The sequence below is a fragment of the Papilio xuthus genome, unplaced genomic scaffold, assembly GCF_000836235.2.
Source record: "Papilio xuthus unplaced genomic scaffold, Pxut_1.1 DF826923.1, whole genome shotgun sequence".
NCBI classification, from domain to species: domain Eukaryota; kingdom Metazoa; phylum Arthropoda; class Insecta; order Lepidoptera; family Papilionidae; genus Papilio; species Papilio xuthus.
Window position 1 is genome coordinate 5014924 of NW_013531726.1, and position 8919 is coordinate 5023842.

The 8919-nt window shown below is 31.7% G+C and overlaps 1 protein-coding gene across 1 annotated transcript in view; it reads right to left on the bottom strand.

Moving 5' to 3' along the window:
• The window catches only part of LOC106122579 (angiotensin-converting enzyme), a 33356-nt gene extending 24838 nt beyond the window's left edge, over positions 1–8518 (bottom strand). The window contains exons 1-2 of the mRNA XM_013318634.1: positions 8346–8518; positions 8178–8231 (exon numbers count right to left, since the gene is read on the bottom strand). The gene's annotated coding sequence lies outside the window, so the exon portion shown is untranslated. The remainder of the gene's footprint in view (positions 1–8177; positions 8232–8345) is intronic.
• Between the last annotated feature and the right edge of the window lie 401 nt (positions 8519–8919).

Sequence of the window (8919 nt, forward strand, 5' to 3'; positions counted from 1 at the left end):
TTTAAAATATAGTTATCATAAAATCGTAAGCACCAGCGATGAATTATTATTAGAATATCATGTGATTTATCATCATCATCAGCTCACTATACGTCCCCACCGAGGGCCTCGGTGCCTATTCTAAATTAAGGGTGATTAGGCCATAGTCAACCACGCTGGCCAAGTGCGGGTTGGTTGACTTCACACATATCTTTGAATTTCTTCTCAGATATGTGCAGGTTGCATCACGATGTTTTCCTTATGATGATCATGTGATTAATACACAAAAATCAACTAACGACAAAACCAAATCTTAGCAAAAAAAATGGGATATAACTCGACATTCATTATGTTCAATTCCTTTATACTGAATTAATCATTTATTACCCAACCTCGTCCCGGTCTGTACTTTACCGGGACTTTTCGGGGATCGACTTTAATGGATAAAAGGTCAACACTTTTATTTACCGGTCAGAAATAAAAAAACTTGAATGTAGACACGGGTCCTACTTTTTAAATATTTTATTAAATACTTTGTATTTGGAGTTGCATTATTTACGATCACTAGAAAAAGTAGATCCCATAATTGTTTAGTAAATAAACCGCAATTACTAATGCAATGCCTACCTTTAATCAAGGAAAGAAAAGACTTACAAAATCTAACTTCATGTTACTAGAAGGTAGATTTTATAAGCCTTATTTCGTAACTAAAAGATAAAAGACAATAACCCTATAAAATTCGGTCTCTCATCATATCGATAGGAAAGTCATCGTTTTCTAATGACTTTGGTATGATTTCAAAAGAACATTAAAAGAAATTTAAATGGTATATTAATACCCGAATCGATGAATAAAAGAATAGACGGCGGTTTTAATTATCTCTTAGAATATTTAGAAGTAGAGAGAACGAGACGGCTCAGTTTAATCTCGAGCACAATGAGTATCACTGATTAAACATTAACGGCAGATTTTGTTCGGCGAATTGTTTGCGAGAAATTACTCTGACCTAACAAAGCATTGGCATTAGCGGCGGAGAAATTTGGCAAGAAATAGAGACACGAAATAGCTTTTGAGCACAATGCTCCTCATTTTTCTACGTTTCTAGTAAACTGTCAGAAATACACATTATGCTGTGGGGACAAAAATAATACGCGAGCTTAAAAGTAAATCCCGTTCTTTATTCCACAAAAGAAACAAGTGCATACGAGACTTTAAACTTCACAAGCCTTAAATTAAACGAAATAAAATAAAAACTACTGAATAGTTTTTAATATTTCCAAAAATAGGACCAAATAACAAGCAACACCTTTCGTATAAAAAGAATTATGAAAATCAGACCACTAGGGGCGGAATTATGGATGAACAAAAATAAAAAAAACATACTGAAGAATTGAAAACCTCCTCCTCTTTGAAGTCGGATAACAAATAAAAATTACTAGTGGCTCATTTTAGTCTTGATGTGATCATTTTAAATTATAATGAACATATCTTTTTCTCTTTGTACACATGATACAAGAGGAAGCTTTGTTGCACTTTCGTAATTACGTCATCGTTCTTTGTTGTGACAGTTGCTCTCAACACAATTATATAATGAGAAGGTGGTACTTTAATTGTTAATGCTTTTGTTACCCTAATTTACGTCAATTAAAATTGCAATTATACAAAGGATTTGCCTTCATAATTTATGTCAGAATTTTTTTCAAGTAAATAAATTGAGATATAAAAAGTAAATCTTGTTTTATCTTAAAGCATTTACTAAAAAAAGATATTCCTTCGGGGTGCTAAATCACACAAAATAGAAGAAGAAAATAGACGTGACCTTCAAATTTATTCGAGCGGGAACAGACATTGCCAGTTAAATGAACCTTTTCAATCTGACCTTACAATCAACAATAATGGTCCTACATTGTAGATTATACGGAGTCAGGCCAAAAAGCAACATTTTGTTTTTTATTGTACCGTAAAACCTCTTCTTCATATCCTTCCGGGCTTGATATTGCGGGTTTTCCGTACAAGCGAATTCGCATCTTTTATAACAAAGCAGACATTAGTTCGCAAATCAGGAATATTTTATCCCATTCCTTTTTCTAAATACTAAAATATCAAAGTAATTGATTATTTTTTGCAGGTTTAATGTCAGTTTTAAACTCAAAAATTATCCACTTTTTTAGGACTAACCTCTATGCTCAAAACGCTACAAAAGTAGTAAAGCTGGCTGAATCTTACTAATATTATAAATGCGAATGTTTGAATAGTTGGTTGAATGGATAGATTTTTTAAGGTATCCCCAGAACTGCTGAACGGATCTCGTAGTCATTTGGCATGGATATAGAACATAGGAAGAACACATAGGTAACTTATTATGTTACTTTTTTAATTCTGCGCGGACGGAGACGCGGGCAACCGCTAGTTGTCTATAAAATCGTTAACAAAAGAAAATTAAAATTATTCTTATAGTACTTTTAATACCTTTAAAAACTTTAATAAGACAATTTAGCTTCAACTAATTAGAACGATAAAGGCAATTACATGAATATTTTATTTTAAAGTACTTAATTCGAGGTGAACTAATGCAATCGACTATTATTAAGGTAAATTATAATTTATTATCAAGTATAAAGATTTAATTTCAATTAAACGTCAGCATTACATAGTTGAACTAATCCTATGTCAATGATCTTTACACAGATGTACGAGCTCCCTAAGTAATTGTTGGAACGTGATTTGGATGTCGAATATATCCCGAGTGAGATCTCGAGCCTCCAACTAAAACCTTTTTCAAGGCGGAGTACTCGAAATATTTCGAGATTGAAAGCGTTCAATTGAGTTGTAAGAATCGAAAAAAACGTTATCCATGGAATCATATTTGCGGAAAAAGATAAAATCTACATATCGAGACATGAATTGAAAGTGAATAGTAAAATACGTCTTTTGGTTTATTCCGATGGATATATATGTTTGTTTCAAAAATATTGACGCAATCTAGACAAGCTGTAAAACCTATTATTATAATGGTGTAGGTGTTTTTACGCAGCGTAGGACATTTTTCTCTCACTCGTCTAGACGTTTGAATGTAATAAGCACAATTGCTAGTACCCTGTAAATACTTCTTTATAAATTATTCAAGACTATTAGAATGTTTCTTAAACGAGTTCTTTTAATACATTTTTTAGGTATCAACAAAAAAAACAATAACACCAAAAAATATACGATTCTCATCATCATCATCGTCCCCACCGAAGGGTTTGGAGCCTACCCGAAGATAAGGGTGATTAGGCCATAGTCAACCACGCTGGCCAAGTGCAGGTTGGTTGACTTTACACATATGTTTGAATTTCTTCTCAGATGTGGGCAGGTGCATCACGATGTTTTCCTTTACCGTAAGAACATCGGATAAATGTACACATGTAAATCGGTAATCGAAAAACATCTACAGAAAATTGGTACATGGCGGGATTCGAACCCAGGACCTGCAGATAGCAAGTCAAGTGCTTGAACCCTGAGCATCGACATTCTACTGAACTCGAAATACGCTTATTAATTTATGTATTTTTTAAAACACATATTATCTTTACTTTACACATAATATGTTAATTAAACAACGATAATATAACAAAAAAAAAACACGAAACATCACTGTTATTAGCATTTTTAGAATTAATTGAATGTTATCTATTCAAATTTTGAATGTAATGAAAAATTCCAAATTCAGCTTGGTGATAATTGCGTCTTAATATAAAGAGTGAAAGTTTGAAGTCTGTATAATTTTCTATAATTGTATTGCATCCAACACGACCATCCAAAATTCCCTAAGGACTTTAAAGTGCTCGTCGAAAGTAATCCTGTTTACTTATATCTTGACTGGAATCCTCGCAAATGTTGTTTTTTTTTTGCAAGACTTTAACAAATTATGATGAAATTGATGAATCATTTAGTTGTTTTTATTCTTTAATTTATTTTATTGCATTACATACGATTGTTAATTAATCGTAATTCTGAACGTTTTCTTTTTTAAATCTTTCTGTACTTTTTTAATCTTGTTTATTTCAGTATTTATAAAATGTTATATTCTGCACTGTATAATTAATTTCAATATAAAAATATCATACTTATGATAAATCCGAATGCTTGTATGGATGTTTGTTTGAATGTATCTCCAGAATGGCCTAACGGATCGCGGTAAAATTTGGCACAAATATAGGACATGGTCTGGAAGAACACATAGGCTACTTATATTTAATTCCGCGTACATGAAGTCGATGTCGACTGCTATTTATTATATAACATTAAAAATAAACCTTGTTCCATAAGTATCGCTATTCAAACATGTGGACATGCATAAAACCTCCTGTAATTTGATCCGTCTCTTATTTCAATTATCACCTATTCATTTATAAATAAACATGAGGCGTCATATATACTATCAGTTAGAAGACATGCAGTATATAGTCACGAATACGATAAAAGTATAATATATAAGCACAGAGATCGATGTCCATTAGAATAATGTAATTTTTTCTTTAGTATGATTTTCAGCAAAAATAATAATGGGTCACGACTCAGTATATAGCCCTAAGTTAGATTAATGATGGGAAGAAATGAAATGACAAATGGAACTCGACCGACCATAGACGTACTGAATAGCTTAACTTTAAAAAATATAAATAAGAAATTATCTTTTGTTAAACATTTTATATAAAATAACCTCAAACTAAAGGCTAAAGCCTAGCTGAGGTTACTTTTAGTTTATCAATTTAGTTAGTCATGCACAGATTGGATCCGCGCGGATAAAAAATAAACGTAGTAAATAGCCTATGTATTCTTCCAGACTACAGTCTACATTAGCGTAAAATTAAATCGAGATCCGTTTTTTTTTACGTTTGATAAGCTAGCGCTTGACCACGATCCCACCTGATGTTAGTGAAGGTTTGGACGAAAGGTGGTACGCGCTAGCTTAGTAAGTGCCTATTCACTCTACTTTTGAAGGTCCCAACATCATATTTGGACGGAAAAACAGAAAGAGAGAACCGTTGAGACGTTCCGGAGATATCTCCTAACATATATCCATCAATGTTAACTTTCGCGTTTGTAATATTAGTAAGATTTGAATTAGGAATAATCGCTACACATAATAGTAAAGGTTAAAAAAACATATTTTACATAGAAATAGTTTATTGGCAATACTAACAAAATGATGAAAAATATCATCAATAAAAACAAATGACTGGCTGAAAGTAAATAAGCAAAAATAATACACGAAAAATAACAAACAGCGATGTCCAGATATAAATAATTCTAACAATGTTAACGTAATCGTGTAAATCTTGTATATTTCCTTGTTGTTATTTTGAGTTTGTGCACCAACTTAGTTATCTCTCATCTAAGTTATGGCCGAGATGACTTGGAAATGTATTAACAAGTAATGCTAGTTATTTATACACTATTCCTCTAAAGTCTTCGCTTCGTTGACTTCACGCCTTATTTAATTGAATTATATCTTAGCTAATAGTTTTAGAATTAAACTTCGTACAATTTAATAATCTGTATTTAAATGCAATGGCAAATAAAAATGGTACATTGCTTATATAATGGATGTATTACTATATACTACACTATAAACTAGCTGTCTCCCGCGATTCCGTACGCGCAGAATTAAAAAAAAAACACTTTAAAAATTGCCTACGTGTTCTAGAGTATGTTCTAAATCTGTGCTACTCGTAAATTTCATCAAGATCCGTTGAGTTGTTCCGGACATACGAACTAACAAATATCCATCCATCCTTTTATCCATCAAAACATTCGCATTTATCATATTAGTATGATGGGTTAAAACATGGAATAGAATTTATAGATTTACCATTGAATTCTATTCCATGTTTTTGTAATATATAATGTGGTCACTTTTTTTAGCGAAAAGAAGAAAAGGGATAACGTTATACAATTAATTCGTTATTAAAGAAGACACGTCCCATATTTTAAATTCTATTCCATTATGATTTCGCGTCTGCGTTTGGGAACATTATGTTTCGATTATTCTTAGTTTGTGATCTCTTCCGCCTTATCAATTTATTGGTCGTAACGAGAAGTCCGATGATAGCGCTAACTAGCTCAAAGTACTAACATCAATCATTGATAAGAAGTTTTAGACGCATCCTTCCTCTGGACAACTTAGATGGAATATTTTGTTATCATTAATAATTGAACGACAAATGTGCAAATGTTTGTCAGTTAATTGAGATTTTACTAAGACGTAAACTGTTTTGTACATTGTACGAAAACGTAGAAACATCATGTAGTAAAATTCCACGATTAACAGTTGTCAGATGTAGCATTTTTTCATAGAACCCGTTCAAAACATTACTGGTTTAGATGAACCCCAGCTGCTAGATTTTTTATGGACTTTTGAACCTACAATTTTATTTCCAGCCCCATCTGTGGCCAACAGCGGATCTACCTGTGAGATCACTTTGTAAATTACTATAATGATCACGCCGTGACAATGTTAGTTATAAATTTGTAATACAGTAGAACCTGGATAAGGCAGAATCCAAGGGACGTTGATAATTTTTCTCGCATATATAAGTTTCTTGCTTATCTAGGTTCTGTGTTAAAGATTAACAACATGCGCATGACATAATATAGCTTCGTAACATAATACTTCCTTGGTCAGGTAACACGATTTTACGCCACATGCGAATTGAGCTATACATAACCAGTTAAGTTATTATATGAACTGTACTTATGTGAATCCTTTTATATTCAAAACTTTCTTTAAATCGTGTATTCTAGATGCGATTTTGAAAGTATTAGAAACTATGTTAGAAAGAAAAAGTCGAATGAACATATTAATCCGAAAATTTAACTAATATCATAAATGTGAATGTTTGTCTGAAGGTATCTCCAGTACGGTAAATTTGACACACATGTAGAACATAGTCTGGAAGTACACATGGGCAAATAATTAAGTTTTTTAATCTCGCGCGCACGCAGTCGCGGGCATTAGCTTGTAATTTTAATATTTATAAAAATCTATTCTTTCAACGTAACTAAATATTATTCTTAAAAAATATATCATTTTCAATGACATATATGCGTCTTATGTCCATCTAATCAAAACATATTGATCCATTCATGTGCTATAAATGAGTCAGTCATTCGACATGACTAACCTTTAATATTGATAGTAATAGTGAAAATATTATGTTGAGACTATAAAGGAACTTTAGATATATATAATTCAATAAATATATAAACATATATACGCAATAAAATATTTTTAATAAACTCATGGCATTGATTATAATTTAAATATTGCTTAATTATAGTTATGTAATTAGTAATACTAAAATTATATTTTAAAGACCTCATAATTACATATTTACGCCAAGAAATATATCTTAATATCTTTTAAAAATTACGTCTTAATTTGTGTCCATTTTATTTGCGAAATTACATACAAACATTAATTGTATATGTATTATTATTTGTTTTGTGCTAATCAGTCGTTTGTCTTAATACTGCGCAGTTTTATTATTAACATAAAAAAAGTAAAATTAATCTAGTAATGATGGGTAGTTTTCTAAAAACTTCTCTTGTGATAATAAACTTAAGTAGATAATATCTTCCTTTTTATTCACAAATAACTACATTCACAGATTTTAATATAAAAATTTAGATATTCTTTATCGTACTAAAATAAGAAGCCCTTAAGAAACCCACGAACAAAGTATATTATCAGATGGAGACTAAAAATAAATACATTTAAGTCGATGGAAGACTTGCTTGTGAAAGTCTAAATTTGAAATACCAAGTCCATAATTCATTTTTTATTTCATGTTCGTTGTTTATAAAGATATAAATCGATAAGTGCTCAGGCTAGTCGTGATGCTTACGGCAAAAATCATAGTACTCTGTAGTAAGAAATAATACATTTTTTTATGAAAATACTTTTTTTACTTGTGTTTATTTCTTATTAGCTCTAAATACTATTACCAACTGAACTATATTATAGTTCTTTGATCCGGATATAGATACGTTATCTATAAATAGCTTCATAATCTATCCAGTGACATAAAGACATGCACTCATAGATAACAGGTTTTAGATAAAACGAAACTATCAAAACTAATCATTAGTATACTATGTTAACGACAAAACGAGGCCACAAAAGAATAAATAACCAACCTGCAAACACTCACTCCGTTAAACAAAACGCCGGTTAACTTGAAAATCCACTTGTGACGTGACTTTGCCTGGTAACAACACAAAAAATAAAACTCAAAAACTCCAAATATCACGGTACGTCAACACAAAACTTTGTCATTATTGCACACACTGCACCCGACACTTGAAAAAAGTTTTAAAACCTCCTCGGTTCTCGTAAAGGCGGCAAAAAATCCAACAACTGTGGTACACACGTGCGTCTCCGATAGCGACCGACAACGGACTGAATCGGACTGACGGTTGACGGATCGGACAGCGTTTGGCGAATCGAGATACGCAATCCAAGCGGCCAAGACGTTCCGGATTCGTGCACTCGGTTTCGCTTTTCCAACGTTATGCATGACGCACAACGCTGACCAGTGATTTTTTTATAGAAAACAATGATTGCGTTAATTTTACAAAAGTAACATCGTTCTACGACTCTTGAACGAGCTATAACTCGTGAACGATTTTATAGTTTATAGTGGCAATAAAATTGACTATCTAACATTTTTACTTCAAAAGGAGACCAATAAATATTTTTGATGGAATTGCCGGTATCCGACATTTATTGCGACCTACATAACGATCTTTGTAATGTGATAACTTTTTTGTTTTTATCATAATAGTTACAAATAAAAGTCCAACAAAAATATTTTCTTCTTTATGTTAAATGTTTTAGACATGTTTTATAAAATAGTATAATTAAAATCGTTAAATCATTTGATGCTCACGTAG